The sequence below is a fragment of the Triturus cristatus genome, chromosome 1_2 (genome assembly GCF_964204655.1).
Source record: "Triturus cristatus chromosome 1_2, aTriCri1.1, whole genome shotgun sequence".
Lineage (NCBI taxonomy): Eukaryota > Metazoa > Chordata > Amphibia > Caudata > Salamandridae > Triturus > Triturus cristatus.
Genome location: NC_140580.1, coordinates 437,878,466 through 437,906,051, shown reverse-complemented (window position 1 = coordinate 437,906,051; position 27,586 = coordinate 437,878,466). Strand labels below are relative to the sequence as shown.

Genomic DNA, 27,586 nt, shown 5'->3' with positions numbered 1-27,586 from the left:
TACAGTGGAGTAGAGTGGCATCCTTGGCAAAGCCTATGGGTCTCGCCTAAGCAAGATGTATTGCCTATATCAGTTTTTTTAGTCATGTTTTCATGCTTAAATTACAAACACCATTCAGAAATCAGTCATTATATTGTTAGGATCCTCTGAGTTTAGAACTAGTCCATACATTCTGCATACCTACACAGCAAGGAATGGAAGGGATGTTTACTCTGCGCTGGTCAATTAGGAGGTTGTGAAGCAGAGTGACACTGAAACAAACAAATGGTAAGCAACAGCCGGGCTTCAAACCCTTTTTAGGTCGAGGACCGTCCGGTCTGCCGAAGGCCGAACCGGAAGTCGGAGATTTAATGTTTGAGAGTGGCTCTTTAGCCCGCCTCTCTTTTTGCCTCTCCTCCATTGGCTGGCTTCCTAAACGGAGGCCATTCATTGGAGGAGAGAGCCGTCCCTCCAAATAGGCTCCGTCTTTTTCAGATTCGGGGGCGTGTTCCGTGCTGTTCTTTCCACTTTTTAGCCACGCCCCCGAATCTGAAACCGCCGCTGCGTTTCTCCGAGGCATTTCTGATTCGCCTCGGAGAAAGGCGGCGGTGTTCATGGCGTCCTCTCCCCCTGCTCTTGGCTCCCGTGTTGGCTGCTGCTCTGGTCTCGTCCCCCCTGACCGAGCCGCATAGGATCCCAAGGTGTCCGTTTTTCTCTCTCTCCGTTGTAATATTTCTCCCATCGCTCATATTTAATACTTTATCTCTTTTTCCTCACTAATATTTTTGTTCCATTTCTCCGTTATTTCCCCTGGTAAGTCTCCCACTCCTCTCTGATATTTCCTACTCTCTCCTCTGTAATATGGCTTGTTCTGTCTCTCCTCTCGCATTTCTGTCAGCCCTTCCCCCCCCCCCCCCCCATATCTAACACTCTTGTTCTCTCTCGTTTCTTACATTTTTGTTCGCATTTCTGCATCTCATCTCTAATATCTCTAGTCCAGTGCGCCTATCTCTCTCGTGTATGTGTAACTTCCTGCCTCCACTCTAATGCTTCTCTCGTCCATCACTATCCCTTTTTCTCTTGGGAGGCCTGTGGGTCCAGTTCTTTCTCTCGCGCACTTCCCTCTGTACCTGTCCCGTCACCTCTCCTGTCTCTGTCACGAGCCTGTCTCTCTCTCTCACCCCAGTGATAGCGCTCCGTTGCCAGGCCCGTGAAGGCCGAGTCCCGCGCCCTCCCCACCCCCTCTTTTACGAGTCTCGGGGAAGTGCAGAGAGGGTTTAAGAGACTGGCCGGCTCGGGGTGGTAATTAGAGGGCGGGCCCTGCGGGGGAGGAGGCTGGTTCTGTATGTGTGTGGGGTTGGCTCTCTCACTACGTCACTCTCTCTCCCTAACTCTCTCTCTCACTACCTCACTATCTCTCACTACCTCACTATCTCTCACTATACTACACTCTCTCTCACTAACTCTTTACCTCACTCTCTAACTTACTACTCAACTCTCTCTTTCTCACAGCAACACAATATCACTACCACAGTAACAATCTCTCACTCTAACACACTACTTAAAAACTTCACTCTCTATCTCACTACCTCACTCTCTATCACTACATCACTATCTATTTCTATCTCACTCTCACTACCTCACTATTTCACAACACACTCTCTCAAAACTTCACTACATCACTCTCTCACTACCTCACAACTTCACTCTTTCTAACTCACTAATTCACTCTCTCTATCTCATTACCTCACTCTCTCTCTCTCAAATACACTAAGTCACTTACACTCACTCTTTCACTACCTCACTCTATCTCACTACTTCACTACATCACTCTGTTTCTATCTTAATACCTCACAACATCCCTCACTACCTCACTCTCTTTCACTACCTCAATCTTTCTCTATCTCACAACATCACTCACTGTTTCTATCTCACTACGTCAGAAAATACCTCACTCACTAACTCACTCTTTCACTACCTCACTCTCTATCTACCTCACTCTCTCTCCCTACATAACTCTCTCTACCTCACTACTCCACTCTATCTCACTATCTCACAACTTCTCTCTCTCAAAACATCACTACCTCACTCTCTAGCTCACAACCTCACAACCTCTCACTCACTACCTCAATCACTCTTTATCTCACTACCGCACTCTTTCTATCTCACTAACTCACTTTCACTCTCTCTTTCACTACCTCTCTCACTACCTCACAACATCCCTTTCCCTCACTACCTCACTCTTTCACTACCTCACTCTCTCTATCTCACTACCTCACTCTCTCTATCTCACTACCTCACTCTCTCTCTGCTAATGCAATAGGTATCACATATGCAAAAAAAAAAAAGCTAATGCCAATAGAAATGACAATGCCATTTATTTAGGGATACAATAATGATACAAAAAATAATGAGCAATACCAATAGCTCTACCTATAATATTGCCGAGACCATTGCATTGTAGATGCTTGTTGTAAATAGTGTCTCGCAAGCGAAAGCAGGCCCTACTGCATGCTCACGCAGGGTCGACCATAAAAAAAAAAGATACCGAGTTCAGGTGCCTTGAGTGGAAAGGGGTCCACTTTCAGGGTGGCATTTGTATGATATACATTAGGTCGGTTGTAGGCCCCAATGACTATACCAAATTCTCACCAATTTTTACAGTCCAGACCCCCAAAATGAACAGGAAACAGCCTGTCTGATGTAGTTCCCGGATGTAGCAAACGTATGGTTTTAAAAGTTCGATCCTACCTTGGCAATCAATTTACTGTATAGGGCCAGAGTCTCAATTTGCATAAGGCCAAAAAATGAAAAACTAGGAAATCAAATCAAATGCGTTCTCAGCATCTATTGCGGTCACAAAAGCTAGCGTGCCAGCTCGATATATGAATTCTATCAAAAATGTCTCCTTAGGATGGTAATGGTGGATAGGCCTCTGATAAATCCTAGTCAGCCTGGTGAGACATTTGATTGAAAGAATTGCCAAATGATTTTTTAAAATTAATGTCACCAGTAAGACACACATTTTATTAGGTCCTTGTTGGGAAGAAGGACAGTTAATACTCTGTGCCTTTTTAGTCCAGCTTCTCTCTTTTTTTTAATTTCAGGAGTATTTTATGGAACATTTTTCATAAACAATAAACAAGGAAGAGAGAACAATCAAATAAAATAAGAGTCTAATAACACAAGGGACCAGTCTAAGATATACATTTCTGCAGCGTAGAGACCTAGATGGATGGTAGAGATCTGAACCAAACAACAGTTGAGAAGCCAGAGCAAAGCAACATATGATATCACGACAAACCCTTAAGAGATATATGACATATAGTTAATGATAGAGCTAAATAAAGAGAGAAGGAAGGGGCGCTGGTAGGTATAGCATCGAAAACGCTCTGTCTGTGGGTAACATCTGAGAAGACCGTAGAGCATTTAATTTCAGGTGCAATTCAGATTATTTGTTGTAGTCCATCTAAGGATTCACTTCAGGGCTTAGGTAGAGACGTGGTCAGGTCTAGTTACTCTTGTGTTTGTACAAATGCGAGGGGAGGAGGTATACAAGGCTGCAGAGGTGGATCTCCTGGTAGGATATCATGGTAGTTTAGAGGTCGCAAAATAATAATCAAGGGAGATCCAGACAGATGTGTTGCGTACAATCCAAGGGGAATTTTGTAGTGAAATGTTGTCTGCCCCTCTCAGGTAGGAGGCCCAGTTTCGTCAGGATTGGAAGGAGGTGATGGATGTGTTCTTCCAATTAGCTAAAATAGTTTTACATGCAGCTGTAAGGAGAATATCAATTAGTAGACTGTCTTTGCGAGATCTTATGTTTGGATCTAGAAATCCTTTGAATAGTGTTAAGAAAGTCCGCTCTAAAAGGACTCCACAGGCAGAATGGATAAAGATAAACACTGAGTGCCAAAAAGGGCAGACCGTGCTACAATAGACGAGGAGATGAGGGAGATCACCCATGGGCTCATTACAATTCCGGCAAGCGGAGGGCTCTCTAAGGGAGAGTTTATGGAGGCATGCAGGGGTCCAGAACGCCCTGTGTAATAACCAGAATTTTGTCGGTGCAAAAGTGGGCAAGACCACTGACCTTCATATCTGGTGCCAGGACTGTGATGTAATCATTTCAGTGGGGTCCCACTTAGCTTGGAGTTTTGAGGACGTGGTGGAGGACTTCAGTTGTATGAAATGGTAGAACTTAGAGGGCTAGTGACCGGATTTATTAAAGGATAATATGGTCTTGGTAAGGGAATGGTCATTATTTGGTAGTATTAATTTAGAAAGAGCAACCTTTAGTTTAAATAAAAAATCATAAAGGGGGCGTGGCCAAGATGGCGGAGTGAGCAGACGTACTGCTCTCGAGCTCCCGCCGATGATCTAATCAGCACCGGCCTGTTATAGGCACGAGCGGTTCATTTCTAGGGGCTGGAGAGGTCCCGGAGCCGGTGGGGTCAGCCTGGAGCAGAGACGATGCCTGCACCTGCCGAAGTTTGGGCGCTAACCTTGCGGTGGGCGGACGGCGCGGAGTTGGCAGGGCCGCGCTGGTACGCCTGGGAGCTGCAGGCGGGACGGCGAGAGTCTGGCATGACGGGAAGCAGGATCTTGAACTGCCCAGAGAAGGCGGTGGCCTTGGCGGAGACACCGGTACGGCAGGTGCCGATGGAGCAGTGAGTGGGCGGCTGCAGGAGCCCGGTGCGGAGCCACGAGACGGCCCGCCATCTTGCAGGAGCAACGCAACGGACCTTGGGCCTGCGCGGCGGCTGCGGGCCCGGTGACTGAGTTTTGCGTCCCCCCCCCGCTGGGGACTTACACTGGAGGCCGGGCGGCGCCCTTGTGGGGGGCTTCGACTGCCTGGAGTGCGGAGGGGCAGCGGACATGCGAAGGAGCGGCCTGGCCCGTCTCCCCCGCCCCCTGACCGAGCCTAACAGACTGCGGGGACCCAGAGGAGCCCGGGCACGCGGAGGAAGGCGGACTACGGGAACTGCTGCAACTGACTGAGATGAGGCCGCCAGCTTGCTGACAGGAGTGATTGGAACAGAGGCCTGGTCCCTGAGAGCTGCAGGACGGTTTGGTGGGCCAGCGTGGTGGACCTGGTGGGGATACGGCGACGCGGCTGGTTGTTGGCCCGGGCCTCGTTATACCAGCTTGTGCTGCACCAGAGGCAGCCCTCGCCTGAGGGGGCAGGACAGGCGCATCAGCGGGGTTCCCAAGGAGAGTCCAGGAAAGAGAGAGCCGGGTCTGCCATTTTGGGCTGGCGGCTTAGCTGGCGCCGGACCAGCGCGCCGCGGCGGACGATCCAGCGGTGTCACTGCTGCCCCCCTGCGGCAAAGCACTGGTGCGGGCTCACTGACACGCCTTGTATAGCGGGAACCACAGCAGGAGAGAAAAGGACTGTCGAGCTGCAGTGAAGTGGGGACAAGGGAAAGGCCGCTGGGCCCCAGTCGTTGCCTCACTTCCGGACCTGGCTTGGACAGGCGTTGAGCCTGGGTACCACAAGAAGGGGCTCGCTACCGGAGGAGATAATTGGGGCCGATAACAGCGGCACCGGACTGGCACAGACCAAACCAGCAGTGGTGGTGCTCCCTGGAGGTGGGGAAGAGAAGCGTAGAGGACGGTCACGGAAGGAGGTGGCTCAGCATCGGCCCATAGGAACTGGCATAGACCCAGTCGGCGTGGCGAACCCCGGGAGGTACTGGCTGAAGCGAGGGTTGCGCAACACATAGCAGTCTTCGGGCTCACTCTGGCACCCTAAATCCTCCGCCCTGTGCTTGGGACACTGGTAGACACTAACCTCTGAGGGGGAGTCGGATGCGGCGGCACTGAGACCCTTGCACAGCACCCTTGGGTCCAGTCAGAGAGGGCTATGTCCACCTCCAGGAAACGACGGGACAAGACCCTTAAAGACCTGTTTGCCAAAGCACAAGCTGGACAAATGGCATCCAACATGGAGGCGGGTGTCTCTGGTCAGACGTCGAAGCGGGACGAGGGCGCAGAGCCCATCACCAAGGCATTCCTCGAATCTATGTTTGTCGCGCTGAGGGATGACATTCACACACTCAAACAGGAGTTCAGTTCAGAGATAAGGGAGGTCCGGCGAGACATGGACGGCATTGGAGAAAGGGTCGCTGACCTGGAAGGCAAGAGCGAAGGGAGGGACACGGAGATAGCGGCACTTCAGCAGAAGATCCTCAGGTTACATGATCAACAAGTCTGCCTCCAAACCCACCTTAAGGACCTGGAAAACCGTTCCAGTCGCCATAATATCCGGATCAGAGGAGTGAAGGTGGACGACGACTCGAAAGACCTTTTCACCTACTCGAGGCAACTTTTCAATCACATCCTGGGTAGACCTCTGGAGGCAGAACTGCGTGTGGACCGTGCGCACAGAGTGGGCCATCCGAGAGCACCAACTGCTCCACCATCGGACATTTTAGTTTGTGTCCAGGACTATCGCACCAAAGAAGCTATCCTCCAAAAAGCGCGTCAAATGCATCCCCTGAAGTTTCGTGACCAAACGCCGGTGCTGTATCAGGATTTATCCGCCCTCACCCTGCAAAAAAGAAGAATCCTCAAGCCTATCACTATGCACCTCCAGCAGCACAATATTCCCTACAGCTGGGGCCATCCATTCAGATTGGTGTTTCGCAAGGATAACAAACTGTACCAGTTACGCTCATTGTCCGAGGCTTGCAAGCTACTGGGTGTGGAACTTCCGGAGGCGGAGAGTGGGGATGAGGATCTTAAAGAAGAGGCTGATGACACCAGACCCCGCTGGCGCCAGCAGGGCTGCAGACGCCGTCCCAGGAAACCCCCGGCTCTTGAAATCACAAAAGGCCAGAAGTCGGCTCTGGAGGCTTTCTCCGCAGAACTATCTAGCTCCAAACCTGGCTGACTTTAGGCGCTATCTTTAGCCGATTGACTGCTTTACTAATGTCCAGATCGTTGGTGGGAGGGGGGCTCCTTCACTGTTGGTAGACCTACCCCAATGCCTTTTTACCGATCGCCGACAGGTGATGGACTATGTGTTCCTTTTTATTCCTTCAGACTGTTCTTTATTCTAGGTTTCATTGGGGATGTTATGGGGGGGAATCTCCACGTCCACTTTCCCTCTAGAGTTAGCGTGACCCCACGCGCCCGCAAGGCCCTCGGTCGTCTGACCACCCTGCACGCTGGTGACGACAAGTATGGCACCTCATCTACACATCTGATCCTACTAGATACCAAACATGCCTGCCACCACACTTAGGATCTTAACCCTCAATGTGAGGGGTCTTAACCCAGTGAAGCGCAGGGCGGTTCTGTCATGTCTAGAAAACACACAAGCAGATCTCTGCCTACTACAAGGAACCCACCTTCTAGCGAGAGACTGCTACCGTCATCAGTCCCGAAAATGTCCTACTCAATTCTTTTCCTCTGGCCCTACTAAAACAGCTGGGGTGGCGATTTTGGTGGCTCAGAGGTTTAAGGGGGAGGTCCTACATAAGGAGGCCGAGATTAAGGGGAGACTCCTGACATACCGCTTCGCCTTAGGTGGCCTGACATTCACTATTGGCTCCCTGTACGCCCCGAATGAAGGCCAGGAACAGTTCTTACACTCCGCTCTCACCGAAGCCACATCAGACCGCAATATCATTCTAGGGGGAGACCTGAACCTAGTCTTTGATTACATTAAGGACAGATCCAGCCAGCGCACTCATCAATCAGGGGCACTCTCAGCAGAGGGGCTTGCGCGTTTGAATGACCTGGGGCTATGCGATCTTTGGTGTAGCTTTCATCCTCTTGATAGGGAATACTCCTACTACTCCAATGCACACAAGACTTATGCAAGACTGGACCATTTCTTAGTATCTGCTCCAGTGCGTGCACTCACGACCGCTGTTGACATAGGAGAGACCTCTCTGTCAGATCACGCTCCAGTACTCGCCACTCTCACCCTTCCACCCATATCGCGGCCCGCCAGGGTATGGCGTCTTAGGGACACTCTTCTACACCGGGCGGAAGTAGTTAAGCGCATACAACACTCCATCGTCGACTACCTCTCACATAACGCAAACAGATAGGGCCACAACACTCGCAACGCAATGGGCGGCGCTGAAGGCAGTCGTTAGGGGGGAGTTCATCGCCGTCTCGGCTGCTGACAATGTGGAGCGCAAGCGCAAAAGGGACGAGCTCACACAACAGGCCCGAGAGCTGGAGCAGATGCACCAGAGGACGGGAGCCCCGAGAGTGTGGCGACAACTTAAAGCCATGCACCACCAATTAGCAGCGCTTGATCAAGATAGGGCGGAATTCGCTGCGCTGCGACTGAGGCATGCCTACTATGCCGGGGGGACAGGTGCGGACGCTTCCTCGCACATAGGTTGTGGGAGGTCCGCCAACGACAAGGGGTCAGGGAGATCAATCGAGCGGATGGTAAATGCGTGTCGGAAGATGACGCTATAGCGGAAGCATTTCGCGACTTTTATGCCACTCTTTACGCTGGGGCCCCGTTAGAAAGCTCCGAGGGAGCTGCCTTCTTGGACTCTGTTACCCTGCCAACTCTGACTAAGGCCCAGGCTGACCACCTTGACAGAAACATCCAGACGGAGGAGGTCATAGCCGCTATATCTCGTCTCAAGCTGGCGAAAGCCCCCGGGCCAGACGGCTTCTCTGCTATTTTTTACAAGAAGTTCTGCACCTTGCTCGCCCCGATCCTCACCCAGCTGTTTAATTCCTTTGCCCACCAGGGGGCGAAACTGAGTGATCTCTTAGAGGCCTCTATAGCGGTAATCCCCAAACCCGGGAAGGATAGATCTAGCTGCGGAGCTACGGAGCATATCACCCAATATCCCTCCTTAATATAGATTTTAAATTGTACACAGGGATTCTTGTCGCTCGTCTTGGCCCCCATATGCCTGGCCTCATTGACCCGGACCAAGCGGCATTCATCCCTGAACGCCAAACATCGGATAATACCAAGCGGATTCTGCACCTCATCGAGAAGGGTGCCGGGGCATGATGCTAGCCATCGATGCCGAAAAGGCATTCGACCGTGTACACTGGCCCTATCTGGAGCAGGTGTTAGAAAGAGTGGGGATGGAGGAAAGATTTCGCACGCATGTCCTTAATTGCTACAAGTTTCCCACAGCTACGGTCCGAGTGAACGGCTACACCTTCTCCCGATTCCCTATTGAAAGAGGCACGAGACAGGGGTGCCCGTTGTCGCCCCTTCTCTTTGCCCTCTACATGGAGCCTCTAGCTCAGAGAATGAAACAGAATCCGGAGGTCAGGGGGATCAAATTTGGCAGCTATGTCCATACGATTAGCTTATACACGGACGACGTGTTAATATCACTTGCCGACCCGAGGAGCGCACTGCCGGCATGCTTAGCAGTCCTTTGCTCGGGCTGCTGGATTTAAGGCAAATGCGGATAAATCAATGGCCCTAGACCTTTCTTTGTCACGTCTCCCTGGGAATATTTGCAAACCCTGCTTCCCATTCAATGGGCGGCGGACACAATCCCATACCTAGGGATTCAGCTGGTTTCCTCCATCCCTGCAGTGGTTAATACTAATTATGCAATACTGCGTGAGAAAATCCGCAGAGAACTTGGCCAATGGAAACACTACCCCCTTTCATGGCTAGGCAAAATTGCAGTGGTCAAAATGACCATTCTACCACAGATCCTCTATCTTTTCCGCACCATTCCTCTCCGACCGCCTGCTGGGTGGAATCGGCAGACACAATCCTACCTAGCCCAGTTTATCTGGAGTTGTCGGAAACCACAAATGAGACGGACGCTAGTGACGCTTGCCCCGGAAGAGGGAGGGCTTGGAGTCCCTGATCTCCGGCTCTACTTTCAGAAGGCTCAAATGCGGTACTTGGGTTGAATGGAGCAGATGGGAATCTGAGAAACACTGGTTGTTTCAGGACCAGGCGGTTGCAGCAGGACCCTTGCAGGAAATTCTCTTCCTGCGCAAGCCCCATAGGCCCCCTAATCTGTATGCCTTGCACATTAAGCGGGTTCCCCTGGAGGTGTGGGATGCCACTAACATCAAACACGAACTCACAACCTTCCCATCTCCACTTACCCAGTTAGTCGACAACCCCGATTTCACCCCTGGTATGAATAAGGTAGCTTTTGCAGGTTGGAGGCCCGCTGGTTGCCGTTTTCTGTATCATGTATATAGCGCCAAGGGGGTCATCCCGTTCTCCCAATTTAGGCAGGAATATGGGCTCCCGGAGACAGAGAGACTAAGATACCTACAAGTAAGGCATTGGGCGCTTCAACCACAGGTCCGCTCCGAGGCAGACAGACACCTTTCCCCTTACGAAAGATGGCTCATCACCCGCACGTCAGATAAAAAGCTCATCTCTGATCTCTACAAGAGGTTACAGGTCAAGCACACGTACAATCCTAGCAGAGTGAGGTGGGAGCGGAAGTTGGGCAGGACACTCAGCCACAAAGAGTGGGATATTACAGGGCCCGGCACTCTGCGTATCACATGGGGCTTACGGAGACACTCACGAGGATTGTGACATACTGGTATTCTACTCCAGAGTGCTTACATGCAATGGACCGCACCAGAGAGGCGACATGTTGGCGTGGCTGTGGCCAGGTGGGCAATCTAGTACATTTGTTATGGGAGTGTGAACATGTTCAACCTTATTGGACCCAGGTGCTAGATGAAGAGGACAAGCACTTTGAGACTGAGATCCCACGCTTTCCAGCCTATGTTCTACTGGGTCTCCCCAATCCTCTGACTTACCCATTAAGATCTCGCAGAGGCAGACAGATGGCCATTGCACTGGGGTCAGCGACACAAAACATACTTACACATTGGCACACTCATAACACCCCAACCTTTACAGGCTGGCTGCACCGTCTGCGGCATGTACTTGGTATGGAGAAATTGGCACTTACCATGGCAGGGGAGGGACCTAAATATGATGAGCTGTGGCAACCATTTCTGTCGCTCTAAGCTACCGAATTCCGAGAAATCACATGCCCCCGATATCTCCGGTTGCTGCGTCTTACAGATGCACGACGGGCGGACTGCTGAGGGGGTCACTGGGGGTTTAGCATAGCTTGGGTGGGGGACGTGGAGCACAGGGGTGGGGGGAACGGATGGAAGGGGAGGGGAGGGGAGGGGGGGATCCCAGGGGTTTTCTTTTTTTTCTTTCCTTAATTGTTATTCCATGTACGTGATATTAGCAGGCTATGCGCACAATGTTGAGGTTGCGCCCTAGATTCGCTTGGGCCAGTTGTAATGCTACAGCACTGCTTGATGATAGCTATACGTACGTGGTTATGTTTGTGTGTTGCAAAATTAATAAAGACATTTAAACCATAAAAAAATCATAAAGATCTTTATCCTATAGGTTAAAGTGGTTTTTCCGGTCCCTGAAGGCTAGCGGAGATTGAGAAGACCCTAGGTCTTTCAAGAAGTGGCTGTCTCTAGAGGCCGAGTGAGACCAACTGGCCAGAGAACCATGGATTCTGATTGTAGGGTTGTTCCATAGGGAGGTCATATTAGAGTTAGAAATCAGGGTTTCTAGGGTTCTGTCAATTCTCAAGAGGGCCCTTTTGTTGATGAGGCAATACATTTACTTGAGAGCAGGAGTTTTGGGTTGCTAGTTAAGAGAGATCGGGTGGAATTCGCCTATAAGCTCCCTTTCTACCAAAAGCCATGTGGGGGTATAATCTGGGGTTTAGGCGAACCACGTTGAGCCCTGTCTGGCCAGGAAGGCGGTTTGATAGCTGTCTGCGAGATTAACGGCACCAAGATGAACTGGGAGGCGTAGTTTTTTTTATTGAGATTCTCAGTCTTTTGTTTTGCCAAAGGAATTTGTTTAATAGTTTTTCAATCTTTTTTAAAAATTCCTCCGATAGAGTTAATGGTAGCATATTTGTAAGGTAATTGATTATTTTGATGGTCTCCACTCTGCCCCACCACATAAATAGTTTAGAGTTCCATCACTTGAGTAAGGTTTTTACCTTTCTTAAAGCTTGTGTTTCTGGGATTCCAGTAAGTCTGAGTTGAACTCCAAGCCCAGATATTTCACAAATTTTGATTGCCAGGTTAGACCTGTGTTGGTGAACAGGGCGCTGGAACAGAGGTTATTCAGAGCGAGAATTTCGGATTTGTCTTTGTTAAGTTTGTAATTAGAGACTTAGGCATATTCAATAGGTTGGAGTAGGGCAGAGATAGATTGGCTAGCCTTTTCAGACATTATTAGGATATCGTCAGCGTGTGCCACAACTTTCAATTTGAGATTATTGAAGGCAATGCCATGGATGTAGGGGTTGGATCTGATCTTAAGAAATAGGGGTTCAAGGGTTGGGATGAATAACGAGGGAGAGAGCGGGCAACCTTGACTCACGTTTCTTTCTAGTTTGAATGTAGAGGAAAGTAGGCCACCAGACGTGATCTTAGCAGATGGGTCACTATACAGGGCCATGATCATTTCGGTAAAAGTATCACCTAAATTAAATTTCCTAAGAGCTTTACGGAGAAAAGTCCATGAGACCCTGTCGAATGCTTTTCCAGCATCAAGAGCAACCGTCACCATTTCAGAGGGGGCCAGTTCAGTCTTTTCAATAATATGGCAGAGGAGCCGGGTGTTATTGTTGGATAGCCTGTGCTTCATAAAGCCCACTTGTGAGTGCCAGATTAGGCGAGGTAGAAGAGGCTCCAGTCTCTTACAGGAGTATCTTGTTGTAGATCTTTGCATCCAGGTTAATTAGAGAGATTGGTTTATAATGTTTAACTTGTGTAGGGTCTTTCCCCTCAATGGGGATTACAACGATAGTGGCTTCGCTGGTGGTCCCGAATAATAATAATAATCCACATTTGTAAAGCGCGAACAATCACCCATAAGGGTCTCTAGGCGCTGGGGGCCGTCGGGAAAATTAAGCAAGCTATTGCCCAGAGTCACATGGTGCTGGGCTAATCTGCCGCCGGGGATCGAACCGTGATCCCCAGATTCCGGAGTCAGTCGCCCTGGCCGCGGCACCACACCTCTAGTGCCAGAGTTGGCAAAGTGTTGAAAAAGGGGCAGAAGAGTTGGTTTGAGTATATGGGTAAAAGTTTTATAAACGTTGGCAGTATAGCCATCTGGGCCAGGGGCTTTGTTTGTTTTTAATGAACGAATTGCTAAGTCTTTCTCTTCTATAGAGAATGGGGAGCTTAAGACAGCTTTTTTTTGATCCGAGATGGATGGAAGTGGGAAGTCTGAGGAATTCCGCACAGGCTGATCCTTGGATCCCCCAGTGGTCTGTGTATAAAGACTGGTAAAAATCTTGTATTTTCTGTGGTTTGGTATGTGTAACGTTAGATTTATCCCTGAGGGAATCAATTCCCTTGTGGTTTTTTCTTATGCTTTAGTTAGGAGGCCAGAATTTTCCCTGCCCTGTTTGCGTTGCATAGATTTAAGCTTTTGAATATGCTGACCCATATATTTGCTCTTTCACTTAGGATTCTGTTGTATTCGTATTGTTTGTTGTAGAGTCTTGAGAGGGTTTGGGTGTCCGTGTCAGTTCTGTGGGCAGCCTCCAGATCTTTAATATCTTGTTCTAAGGTTAGGAGGTCTTTATTGTGATCTTTGTTAATTTTAGTTTGTATATTAATAAGGGTGCTCCTTACTGGGGCTTTCAGGGCATCAAAGTAGTTGGAGGGGGAGGGATCAGTGCTAATATTGTCTTCCAGGAAGTTTAGAATGGTTATCTCAATGCTCTCTTTTGATGAGGCGTCTCAGATTGATTCATCATTGAATCTCCAGATCTTACTCAGGGTATTTGCATTGGTGTCGATGAGGGAGAGTTTTATGGCTGAGTGGTCTGAGACTAATCTCGTTAGTATCTCTGTTTGGTCGATTAGGTGCATGAGTGGAGCTAGCAGCAACTGGTCTTTTAAAATAGTAGATACAGATATGGGGCTAAATTAACAAACTTATCAATTACAGCAAGACTAAAGCTTAAAATAAAATAATACCAGAACATATGAAACCTGACATGCATTCTCTATTCTGGCTGTTGGTGAAACACCTGGCTCATATTTCCTGGCGGTGGGCGTAATTCTCCAGACCAGAGTTTCTGGTCACGACACACTGGTGTGTTACCAGTCGAATTCTGGTGGGTCACGAATGTGCAATACATAGAGATGCCTTTATAGTTTGTTTTTATCTAATCGCATTCGCTGTGCCTCACAGACAGAGGTAAAAAATGTCAGACTATGTCTTCTGACAAACTGCTGCTTATTCCTTAAAATGGGAATCGGGGATTACTTTTCTTTCTCTCACTATAAAGTGAGAGGAGTTTTTAAAGTGAACGATGTGATAATCTTGCTGGGGTACAAAAGGAAAGGCTGTAGGATGCAACTCTTTGTATCAAAACAACATTTAAATGAAATTAAAATTGAAATACCTGTAAAAGAACTGTACACATTTCAGAATATATCAGCAATTACAGCAAAAATGAAGGCCTTTTTGTAATTATTTAGTGTGATGGAAACAAATATTTAAATAGAACCAAAATAAATCAAGACACTATTACTTGTTAATGAGCAAATTATAAATATTCACAGAAACCCGATTTCCACACATCATTAGTCTGCTATGAAGTTATATCAGTAAAACTGTATGTCTGTGTAAATTTGGTGGTCATTTCAATTGAAAATGTGCTGTCAGTAAATTACAGTGCCCTACCGCACAATGTTTTAGTAATAGGTTTTCCACCGTGTGGACGAAAATTCACCAACAGCGTTACAAGAATTTATACAATACAATACAATAGTTGCTATACTTAGCGTGAATCTAGGATTTTTCACAATCCCTATGACTTCAGTGATGTACCACTTATGTTAGCGCCCCAACTTCTAAAATTGTTACAGCACCACTGGTGCAAAGGTGCTGCACTTTGTCTCGAGGTGCTTTTAAAAAGAAAAAAAACACCTTTTGAGAAATTCCAAGAAAGACTCCAGGTTAACCTTCCAGCATTTTTTGCTTTTGTTTTTTACTTCACAAAGCCATTTCAAAAGAAAATGTGCTAACTACACGTAATCGTACACAATCATCCCACGTGTGTATGACTGACTCATAAATTAACAAATATGAATGTGACCACCATCTGCTTCCTCTAGGGGCAGATTAAACCGTGTCTGGGTGCAGTTTTTACCTGGATGAGTCAGAATCAGCTTTTGTGCAATGCAGAGAAGATGGAGGTCATTCTCTCAGGCCTTGACTCTCCTCTCAATTGGTCCGTATGCGGAACAGAGAGTGCTCCCTAAATCGGAAGTGGTTAGAAACATAGGGGTCAAGTTTGGTAACCAGCTCTCTTTTTAACCTCAAGTCTCGGCACTGGTGGAGACTTGTTTTGGGCTTCTCCACAAATTAAAAGCATTGTTTCATTGCCTTATCGGCCAGGAAGATAGTGATTCAGGCCTTAATCTCTTCTAGGCTGGACTATGTTAATGTTCTCTACCTGGGCTTGCCAGACTACCTAATTAAAAGGCTAAAGGTTGAACAAAATGCAGCAGTGCAGCTTCTTCTCAACCTTCCTTTGAGAACTATGGTCGAACTATGGTCTCCCATGTCGCCATTCCCTCCAGTGGCTCCCAGTTAAGAAACAGATTATTTTCAAGATGTTTGCACGGACCTTCAGAGCCTTACATCATGTAGGCCCTCAGTATCTTGAAACTAGAACACTTTTGTACCCTCCTACGAGGGAACTTCTTTCTTCTAAGCTTGCCCTGGGAGTGGTGCAAAGGATTGATTGCTTCAGAAAAGGTGGCCACTCTTTCTCCTTTGTGGGTCCTTCCGCTTGGAGTACACTTCCTATAGACCAACGTCTTAAAGGGTCTGATAGGTATTTAAGAAAAAGTTGAAAACATGGCTTTTTGTTCAGATTTATCTTCTTGCCTTTGAATTTTAGCGCTGGGACACTCTTGAGAGCATCTGCTGCCGCTTTATAAATCCTTGCTCATCTCATCATCAGAATATCCTTGCCACAGTCCGATTAAGACATATCGAAGGGTGTGGTCAGGGCTGTGATAATTACTAACAATCGCTATTAGAGAGGAATGCAAACAAATGGTAAAGAGTATATTATTTTGGTAATTCGCAACATTTTGAAAACATGTCAAATATCACATTAAAATATCGCACAAGCCGTATGTCTATTAAAGCTATAGGGGTCGTGAAGGTTTGTTGCTCTAAAAATTGGGCGGCGGTACTAAAAGGTTTGGGAAGCACTGCTCTACACTTTGGATTTTGTAAACAGTCCTCCAGGACCAAAAACGTCAGCTTTATATTAAACATGAAAATCCATGCATCAAAATGTAATTTTTGGTTATCAGTTGTAGACATGCAGAATGTTTGGCTGCATTCAACCTCCAGGATAGTGAGAAGTACCCATATTCTATACTAACTCTGCAATTGTCCAAAAAGGCATTGTGTAAACATCTCCACTACAGAACACTATCCATCACATTATGAATTTCTTGGGAATGCATTCCTGATAAGCACAAATTTGGAGGCAAGAGGGATTAAATGAACCAAAGGTGATCTACGTGGATTAGTGGGGAGAGGGATAGGAGTGGTTAAGCTTTTCCAAATAAAAGGAGCAATAGTGAAAAAAATGAAAATGAAAGGTAGCAATGATCTCTTGGTAATACAGGAGGTCTTTTAATAAAAAAATAACAATGGGTTTCTACAATTTCACGCACAGCTGTTAAATATATCTATGAAAACTTGAAGTAAAGCTTCTCCCTCCCCACAAGGAACTAAACACAAAGAACAACTTTACAAAATGAACTGAAATCATTACAGTACAAAAGACATGAATTCAATATAAACAAAAGCTTCTAAGAAGCGATAAATCACAGCATCATGACAAAACAGTCATTTAATTTTGTGGGCAATTTCCTACAACGAACTCCCAATTCTGATGAAGAAGAACATGCATCCGAGTTGGTAACAACACTGCGAGTACTTGCACAATGTTCCAAACTAGGATGGGTAATGAGAAACTGAGTGGAAGAATTTCCAATATCAGAAGGTGAATCATGTAGTAAATGAACCCAATCAGAATTCTCTAATTCTTGACTGGATAATTTAAGTAAGGAATCAGCCTGAGAATTAGAAAGATGAACCAGCGATCTTTTATTCCACCATCCTTTATGACCAAGCAAGGCTGATCCCTTACTGACACCAGTGACCTGCTCTGGAGGAGAATATCTTGAAGTCCCCTTTGGCACTTTTTTGGGATTCTTAATGACAACCCAACTACCAACTTCCAGGTGTGAGGAATTGAAAAGTTTGCCATCATCATGAATACTTTTCACGAGACTGTCTTTGAGCAACTCTAGAAGCTACCTCCCTATTGCAAGGAAAGTTTTTGTCATGTTTGTTAATCAACCACTTTGAAAACAAATTAGTGTGAGCAGCTCTACCTCTTAGAAGCGAAAATGGTGAACCCCCGTGGTACAATGAGGAGAGATGTTGTAAGCTCATAATTTTGCTTCAAGAAAGTCTTGAGCATCCTGTTGAGAGGACAGAGCTGTTTGAATGGCATCTTTAACTAATCTATTAGCTCTTTCAACCAAACCGTTGGACGTCAGTGAGTAAAGAGCAACTTTAAAGTGTATAACATCACAATCAGTAAGAAAAGAACTGAATTTCTGAGAAATGAAATGAGTGCCATTAGCTGAAACTAAAACCGAATGCGAACCTTCAAGAGAAAATACCTTCTTCAAAAATGTTATGGCATTATGAGAACTGGGTGAGTCACAAAACATGTGATAAATTCACTTAGAGTGGTAATCAATCAACAAAATGATATACTTTAGATCATGTTGCAAAAGATCGTAAGGGCCAGAAAAGTCTAAACCAACTTTGTCCCAAGGTTTTGTGGGATAAGGAACAGGATGCAGTGGTGTATTCATAACTTTCCATTTCTTATCCGATAATAGACACTCCGGGCATGAGTCAATAAAAAATTTGACTTGGGATTCTAAGGATGGCCACCAATAGTATAACTTAATGAGCTGAGAAGTCTTTGAAATTCCTAAATGACCTTTGTGAGCAAACTTAATAATGTCATTCCTGAGACTGGCAGGAGGAACAAACCAATCATGTCTCATGATCATGTTGTTGACTAAAGATAATTCAGATGCAATCATGGCAAAAGCTTTCAACTAATTTGAAAGTTTCCTATTTTCTGGCCAACCTTTAACAATATACTCAGATACAAGTTTAAGATTGTCATCTTTATGCTGTGCTTCTAACCGTATCCTCTGAATTCTCAAGCTCTGAGGGATCATGAAAAGCCATGCGAGAAAGGCAATCAGCTCTAAAGTTCCTCCCTGCAGAAATAGGTTTAATGGAGAAATGAAATTCTTGTAGCTTAGACAGCAGTCTAACTAACCTAGCCGATGCTTTGCCAAGACCATTACTAGTTAATAACTGCGTCAGAGGCTTGTGATCAGTGAAAAGATCAAACTGACGTCCCCAAATGTAATTCCTGAACTTTTCAATGACCCAAACACAGGCAAGAGCCTCGCGTTCTATAGTACTATAATGAGTTTCAGATGGTTTTAACATTCTAGAGGAGAAAGCTATGGTGTGCTCTTTACCTGAAACCCATTGACCAAGAACAGCACCTAACCCAGTGAGGCTAGCGTATACCATAATGAAACATTTTGAGGAGTCGTGAAAAGGGTGCAGGGCAGGTGCATCCATAATAAGTTTCTTAACTTGAAAAAAAGAAGAAGAAACTTCTTCAGACCACTCAAATTTTGAACCTTTACGGAGGAGAGAACGCAAAGGCTCCACCGTTTGTGCATACCTTTTAACAAATGGGTGCAATACTCTGCTAAGCCTAAGAAAGACCGAAGTGCGTCTTTGTGAGGAGTAGCATGACTAATGGCTTTCATGAGAGACATTTTGGGCTTGATACCCTCCGGGGAAAGTGTATGACCCAAGTATTCCAACTGCTGTGTAGCGAATCTACATTTTTCTGCCCGGATCGTCATGCCTGCCTGGTCCAATTTGCTTAAGACAGAGGATACCTTGTTCAAATGAGTCTCCCAGTAATTAGCATAGACCAGAATATCATCTTGATAGGCTTGGACTCCTGTAACGTTTTTAAACAGATTGTCCATGATTTTTTGAAATACACTGGCTGCAGAGGCTAAGCCGAAAGGTAATTTAAGGTATTTAAACACCCCAAATGGTGTGACAAAAGTTGTGAACTCCTGAGAATCAGCTGTTAAGGGAACCTGATGATAAGCTGAACGCAAATCAATGAGCGAGAAAAACTTGGCCCCTCCCAAATTGGCCAGAAGTTCATGAATCTTGGGAAGGGGATGGCAGTCAATAAGAATGTTATTATTCAAATTGCGTAAGTCCGCACATAATCTGACCTCACCAGATTTTTTTGCTGACAATAACGATGGGAGAAACCCACTCAGAAGAGTCACAAGGAGCAATGACACCATCATCACATAGTTTTTTAACAACAGATTTAAGTTTGTCCTTTGCACTAAGAGGCAACGGACGTACCTTATGGACAAAAGGTTGGGCATCAGATTTCAACCTAATTTGGTGTTGAAAACCTTTAACAGTTCCTAACTTTTCAGAAAATTAATTTGGAAATTTATCAAAGAGCTTTTTAATGTCAGAATTATGGTCTGTAAGACATAAACAATCAGTAATGGGATGTAAATCATTCCTAGAGCCAGCAGGGCTGTAGCCCTGAGGGGGATCACCAAGAGCAATTGGATTATCAGAACCTGGAATAAGACGTAAAACCATTTTCGCCAAATCCTGCCAGCCAATGATATTACGTCCTCTAACTGCAACGTAAACCTTAGTAAAAATGGATCTTCCTAAGCATTCCAGTCTGTAATTAAAATATCCCAACAGGTCTATGTCAAACTCCCCGAAAGCCTTGGGGTTGATGTCAGTTTGACATAGAGTGATGGAACCTTCCCATTTATCATGAAATATAACATCTGATAAAATGGTTATAGGAGAACCAGAATCTGCCATTATGGGAATTTCCACGTTACCAAAGTATGCAGTTCCTAAATGGCCTTTCACACAGTGAGGAGTAAAAATGGAATTGCATTCAATAGAAACTACCATATCTTGAAACTGATCTGAACAATCATTAATGGCACCAGAGTAATCTACACTATTGATGCTCGTGGGTCTTTTTGAGGATCTGCATGATCCTTGAAAATGACCAATCTTTTTACAAAGAACACATCTTTTCCTGATAGCCAGGCACATAGGATAATTGCTTAAGTGCAATTTAGAACCACATCTATAGCAGAACGTATTTCCTTTCTTGAAAAATTGTTTAGTAGGTTTATGCATCGAAATAGCATTCACAGAGTTGACCATGTCTTGTGTAGGCGTCTTAAATGAGTTGGGAGATTGATCTTGTTGAAGGACCTTAGAGGTAATGATGGATCTCTCAATACTCTTGGCGATATCAAATGTCTCTTGGAGAGATGGTTTTCTACAACTAAGAAGGCGTTGCTGAATTTTTCTTGAGAAACAAGCAAAAACAAATTGATCGCGAATGTAAATTTCAGGGTCAGATTCAAACTTGCATGTTGACGCTAAAACTCGCAACTGTGCGATATACTCTTCCACAGATTCATCTTCACCTTGTTTTCTTCTACAGAAATTATGTCTCTAAAGCATAATGTTTGACTCCGGATCGTAGTGATTTGCAAGTCGTGATAACGCCTCTTTATAAACGTTCCAATGATCAGCATCACCAGCAGGAGTTGGGAATTTAGGTAAATTCTCAAAAACGTGTTGTGCAGCAAGACCAAGACAACCATAAAGAATTGCTACCTTACGCTGTGGAGAAAATTTAATGGCATCAATAGCTACTATGTGGTTTTCAAAAGCTTTTACCCATTGACGCCATGGAATGCTGGGTTTCCCAGGTTGCTGCAAGAAAGGAGGCGGTTGTGCAAATTGCTGAGAAGAAGCCATTGTTGTGAGTACAATTGTCAATGAAAATGTAGAGAAGGTGTTGATGTAAAGACAAAAATAATTTACATAATGAAATAAATGCAATTGCTGATGTAAAATGATAAATAAAATCAACACTATAGGTAGGCAAAAGTAAATAAAATCATGTAAAGTAATGTTGTAAGGTGAGCCTATCACCGAATCTGAAGGCTCAAGCGTGTAAATAAACCAGTACTTTGGAATAAATAAGGTGTGCCTGTCACCGTAGAAGCGTGCAGGCTGGATCCTACCTGGAATCGAAGCAAGGATGAGAGACCAGTTGACAGTCACGAAATAATCAGCTGTTTCTCCGCGGCGTAGCGTTCTCTCTCAGGTTACCAAGGTAACGAGGAAACAAACCACAAGATGGCTGCCAGCGTCGTTGCGCATACGCGTCATGCGGTAGTGCGCATGCGCGAAGACGTGAGTGAAGATTAGGAAGCATTGAAAATAAATGAGGCTGAACAACGCAATGATTCCCAAATCGCTAGTGTGCCCGAAGCTACCAGAATCACTGTGTGCAGAAGAAGTGACTCCGGAAGAGGAACTGCAGAAGAAGTGACTCCGGAAGAGGAACTGCCGAAGGCTTCCGCTTGGGGAAGACGTCGAGAACCAAGAGGTGGACACCAAGCAAATCCGCTACTGATTGAAGAAAAGTCTTGGCTGGTGGGTGCTGGACGCGCAGCTTCGTCCACTCGTCGCCAAATTAAGTAATAAGGTACAGGAACACTTTGTAGTTCGTAAGTGTTGCTTTAATTCATATTAGTGAACACCCACAACCAGACGCTCCCGCCGCATACCAGGATCTCTGACAACTGAATGACGTTGTCAGAATCCTGGCATGCAACGTTCAGCACCAGATCATGGAACATAGCTTAAATGAAAGCATACCACATAACAAACGTACTCGAGACGAGCTCCCGACACGAGGATGCCGGTCAGCGTACATATTACAAAACTGCTACCACACTACAAATATGACTGAAATCTAGGGTCTCAAAAAGAAATGAAAAACAAATGTCAAATGTGGCGGGACATCCTTAACTCCTGATCAGCATTATAAACATTCTATGTATAAAAACATCTGTACCTAAACTATTATACTGTAGAGTCCAGTCCTAATACATCTGTGTAGTGTCTTAAGTGCTGCGATGTTGAGGTGCAGCAGCAACGTGATGCTACCTGAAACAAAGGAGCCACTGTGGTATTGTTTTAACGTTAGGCTCCTTGATACCACTACCATCAGTTAATGATCTGCTGACTGACTACGGACATTTGTATGCCACACATTCTCACAGTTGTGCGATAATTAGTTGTGGCCGAGTTTCCTTCACAATAGAAAACAGTAGCCACATTAGCTCCTAAGGCATAGGCCTCCAATCATTTAACGAAAAAATACAATTAAAATTTCAACTTTAAAAAAACCCAAGTCGAAGCAGAATAATAATGGTGTGCCATAAACACCGACACGAAGAAGCACACGTAGGGACAAACTGAATGGCTGCCGCAACACCTGTGCTAAATTATCTCTAAAGCCTACTTCAAAGGGGTCTCTTCAGCTTGGTTTGCCAGTTTTACTCAATTGCAAATGAAATCTGTATACGTTTGTATTTTCACCTTCCAGACCATAAGGGACATATAATGCAAGTGTAGAGCTATTTTCTTAACTTAGTAACGTAAGCTGAAGTAGTTGTGCTACTTCCACTGCCTCTGTGTGTTTGACTTACCCACAATTATTATTGTTTTCCTTTAATCAGCAGTCTGGTCTTATTTCTAATAGCTCGGGATAAAACCACAGCCATGACACAGGCTTAGCATATGCTTGGCAGAAGAGGTAACGATGAGAAAAGCTAAAAGGCGGTTTCTTAAATTAAATCGTTTCATATGTCCCCGATGGGTTAAGAAAAGATATTAAGAAATTGAAGACACAAGTAACGGTCTCTAAAAGAAAAACTTATGGGTATGAAATCTGCTTTTACAGGAAGAAAAGATTGCTGAGAGAAGTGAGCTGGAAGCAAGCATCACCACAAAGGAACGTCAAGATACTACAGTCACAAGAAATAGGGCACGGGCAACCAAAGTATGCATTGAAAGAGACAATTCAACTCCTTACAAACGACAGCAGTTCTCACTTTCTTTGAAGAACCAATAATACTGTCTTAACTGTACGTACACCACACAGCCAAGGAGAATTTCTAGATTAATGGATAGCAGAGGTATTCCTGTGTAGCGCTGTGTTTCGCACAACAAATACAGTAGTATATATAGCAGTTTATTCGTACTCCACTCATACAGGTAACAGGTCTGCTTACGCACCGACCCCCCTCCCCCATCAGACGATCTAAAAGAATGTAGAGCCGTGGAACCATGTCATGCCTACATCAGGCATTCGATGTCGCCTGCATAAGGTACAAATTATAACAAGTCTCCCCTCATATAATACACAACTATGAAATATGATTACATACCATAGCCCATACTCCCCTTAACGAGAGACAGAGAGAGAGAGGAAATCCAAACAACCAAAAAACAAAGACCCAATACATGAAACACAATGCAAAAGATTGAATAGGCAACATTAAATGCTCACTTACGCAACCACATAGCCTTTCAGCTACCCTGGTAAAACCCTTCTCCTCTTAACATCATCCGACACACTGAAGTTACCTGAAGTAATGTCAGGCCCCATATACCCTTCAAAATTATCATTACTCTGGGCCATATCTGTATCCACATTCTTTTCCTGAGCAGTACTTTCCCCAAGGGTATTTTCCCTCCTGATTCCACCTTCCACACTCCTTTCCAAATGATCAGTACCCAGGGTAGACCGAACCTCATGGTTTTAAAAAATGTCCTCCAACCACTCAATTACCGTTCACATTTGTCTCTTTGCCATTTCTCACCATCTCAAAGTCATTCTCTTTGGTCCCTAAGGCCACCCATTTATGGTTCCACACCTTACCATTTTTCAACCGAACAGCATTCCTTAAAACTTCAACCTCTTCCTCCAGATTGAAGAATTGACTCTCCCCTTTCAGAACTCTAACCGGTTTCCGTACCCACACCCAGTATCCAACCTTTACTTGCACCGGTTTAACACCTAGAGTCTTGTCATAGTAAGATTTACTTCTTTCGTGCGCCTCTTCCAACTACCCCATAACAAACCTGAGAGACCACTGTTCCACCTCACATTGCCATAACCATGCCAGTATGAACCTGCACCTTAGTCTTCTACATCTCATTACTTCAAATGGAGTTACCTCTGTAGAATCATGGATGATTACTCTAAACGCCCAGTCTTCTTTACCTCCAAATGCCAATCTCTTTGTTTGCTAACCGTACCTCGAATAACACATTTAATCATGCAGTTGAATCTCTCCACTGTGCCATTTCCGTTGGGATTATAGACCAACCTTGACCTATGCTACACACCATCCCTCAAAGTAATTACTTGCTGCATTAGACCTGAATTGCACTACATGGTCATTCACCAACACTGCAGGACTTTTTGCAAAACGATATCCTTCCTCTGTTCTGCTTCCCACTTTTCCTTTTTAATGGCAGGAGTTCCTGAATCATGTACCGAAACAATCTTGTAATCATTCCATGGGTCATTCACACACTCCTACAAAGGAGCAGGCATCCTTGAAAGGCAATCCGCCACCACGTTCTCTCTGCCATGGACATATACCATATTGTACAAAGTTCTTAATTCGCATCGATAACCTAGCAATTCTGGCAGAGGCAGACACTCTCTTCAGCAGTTGCCAGTTTAATCAATGGCTTGTGGTCACATCGGATGGTTATAGGCTTGCCCCAGACAAAAGCGTGAAAGCATTCTAAGGCCCATGCACAAGCCAATACCTCCTTTTCCATAATCGGGACATTTTCCTTCAATGGTGATAAAGATCTGGAAGCAAACAAAATGATCCTTTCCTCTGGAATCCCTTTGTGATAGCACAGCTCCCAAGACCTTATTGCCCGCATCAGTAGTGACCCAACAATCCAGACTAGTATCAAAGCTACCTAAAGCAGGAACTTTCTCCAAATTATTCTTGACTCTACCAAATTCCTCTTCACACAACGGACTCCACTCAAACTTTACATTCGTCTTTAGCAGCTGATGAATATTATACACTTTCCCACCGAAATTGGGAATAAACTTGGCGCAGTATTCCGCCATCCCCAGAAAGGATCTTACCTCCTTTTAATGACTGGAGCAGAAAACTCCATGTTGCGTTCAGTCTTCACAACACAGAGTAAATAACAGCACACGTACTAGCCAGGCCTAGTCTGTCTTGGTCATGCTCCTGCTACTAGGTCCATGACGGCGCTCACTTAGTCAGCCTCTCCGAAACAATAAGTCCACAGGCAGCTCCACATAAATTCACACAGGACATAAATCTTTTTTTTTTTTTTAAACAACCCTCGCAAGCTTGTCACCAATTTGTAGTGTGGTGCTTCGCACAGACACATATGTAGCCAGTAGGCCTGCTCGGACCCACCACATCAGATGATCTAACACAGAATGCTGAGCAGTGGAACCTCACCATGTCATGCCTACATCAGGCATTCCATGCTGCCTGAATTAAGTAAAAACTAGAATATGTGACTTAGTCGAACTTTCTTCTCTCTGCTTTCCACCCCACCAAATCTTAACTAGTTTAATAGATTCATCCTGCACCCTATAAATGGGGTGCCAACATTTTGAACAAAACTATATGAAAGGCATACATTTGGGTATAGCTGAGACATGCAATATAAGCAGCTACTAAGCAACAACATACTAAACAAAATGGGTGTTTTACAGTACACAGTGCAGATGAAGAGCACAAGGGGAGGCAGTAGAAATACATTATCAAGCATAGAGTTTAGAGTGGAGAAACAAACCGTGTTGTAGTGCAGCTGACACAGAGGTTCAAGCAAGGAGAAGAGTAATAGAGGTGTAGTGTAGGAGAAGGAATTATTCAGGGGTGGATTAGAATCCAGGTGGTTACCACAGGGTGAGGGGTTGCTTGAAGAAGTGAGTTTTCAACACCATGTATAAATGGAGAAGGGATGGAGCCTTGGGGATCCAATGTGGGCTCTTGTTCCATATCCTAGGAACACAGCAAAAGAAAGCACGGAACCTGGTTTTTTCCTTGTTCCATTTCCTGCTTTCCAGTCAGCTGATGCTGCTGGCCGTCTGCGCTCCACCCAATGTTTTATAGGGTCGCCAGTTATAGTTATGTGGCAGGAGTGACTGTCTTTTAGACCAGATTTAAAGGTGGTTAGGGTCTGCAGTGGGAGACATTGGAGGTCTCGGAGAGTCAGTTAGATTCTGATGTTCTAACAGCAGGCACGCAGCTACGTGGATATCATGTTTATACTTTTATACAATTTCTTAATATTGCCCGTTTTAGATAGTTTAAAACTATTTGCAGTTGGTGGCATTCCCGCCGCCACCATTTATTACATACATGAAATAAACATACATGTTCTTGAGAGGTGGTAGAATAAGTCTCTGGGTGGCACCAGCATGATTGTGAGAAAGTTGCAATGAACATTAGAAATGGGACTAGTGAAAGGAAGCTATCAAGCGCTGCTGGGATTAAGCGACTCTGTACTTCAAATTGGGGTGGAGCGATAGTTGCCCTTTGGAGACTGTGAAGCTCAGTATTGGATGCCAATTAGATATGTTACTTCTTTGTGGATGAAATAATGAAAAAGGATGTAGACAGGTAGAGGAATAGGAGTGGCAAATCTGTGCCAACAAAGTGTTTGTTCCCCACCCATGTCTTTGGCAGTGGCAGATTTGGGGAGCATTACAGGGTATGAATAACAGCACACGTCACTGACCAGACATGAATATGACCTGGAAGTTCCTTTAACAACTGTGATTGCAACAAATACAAAAATAAAGAAGAAAAAAAAGGTATCTGCCGGCCTATATGCAGATGCAAAGCAAGGAGCCTGGCCTCCAGATAAAGATACAGAAGCCGAAGGACTACCATAGGAGAAAAAAAACGTTTTGCCCCGCGGTTGCCCAAGAAAAGTCTCTCCATGCCCTTCTGGAAGGAGCTGTGTTGGGAGACGGTTTTGAACTTAGTACGGCCCGGCCTGCTCCTGGCAGATTGTCTGAAATTGTATTTTAACATTTATGCTTTAACATTTTTTAAACATAATGGATCGTGCTGAAGCAAATGTGTGGTTATTACCCGAGGTTCCAGCGAAAGGAGGTATATAAGGGCACGATGGTAAACTGTGGCATGTGCACTATATTAGCAAAAATAACAGCAATGGGGCTCGGTTTATAAAGAAGTCGTTGTGTTACAATACATGCATAAATTCTGAAGTACTACCTGGAGTGCATTTAAAAAAAAAAAAAAGATACTATTAATTGGAAGTTTTAGTCCTAAAACAGGCAACTTTTATTTTACTATAAATTGATGACCTCTTTCATCCGGGCTGTTCTTTGTAGCATACTAATGTAAGAAAAATGTAGCTCTACAAAATATTGGACTACACTAACTAGGTTGCATGATTTTAAGAGGTTGTGAAAACAGACGTTTGATTCCACCTCTTTCTTACTTATGGAAATGTGATAAACACAAA

General features: G+C 45.2%; 1 protein-coding gene across 3 annotated transcripts in view; it reads right to left on the bottom strand.

Annotated features, from left to right (window-relative positions):
* Window positions 1-27,586, bottom strand: part of TBC1D12 (TBC1 domain family member 12) — a 244,564-nt gene that overhangs the window by 157,718 nt on the left and 59,260 nt on the right. The gene's annotated exons all lie outside the window — the stretch shown is intronic.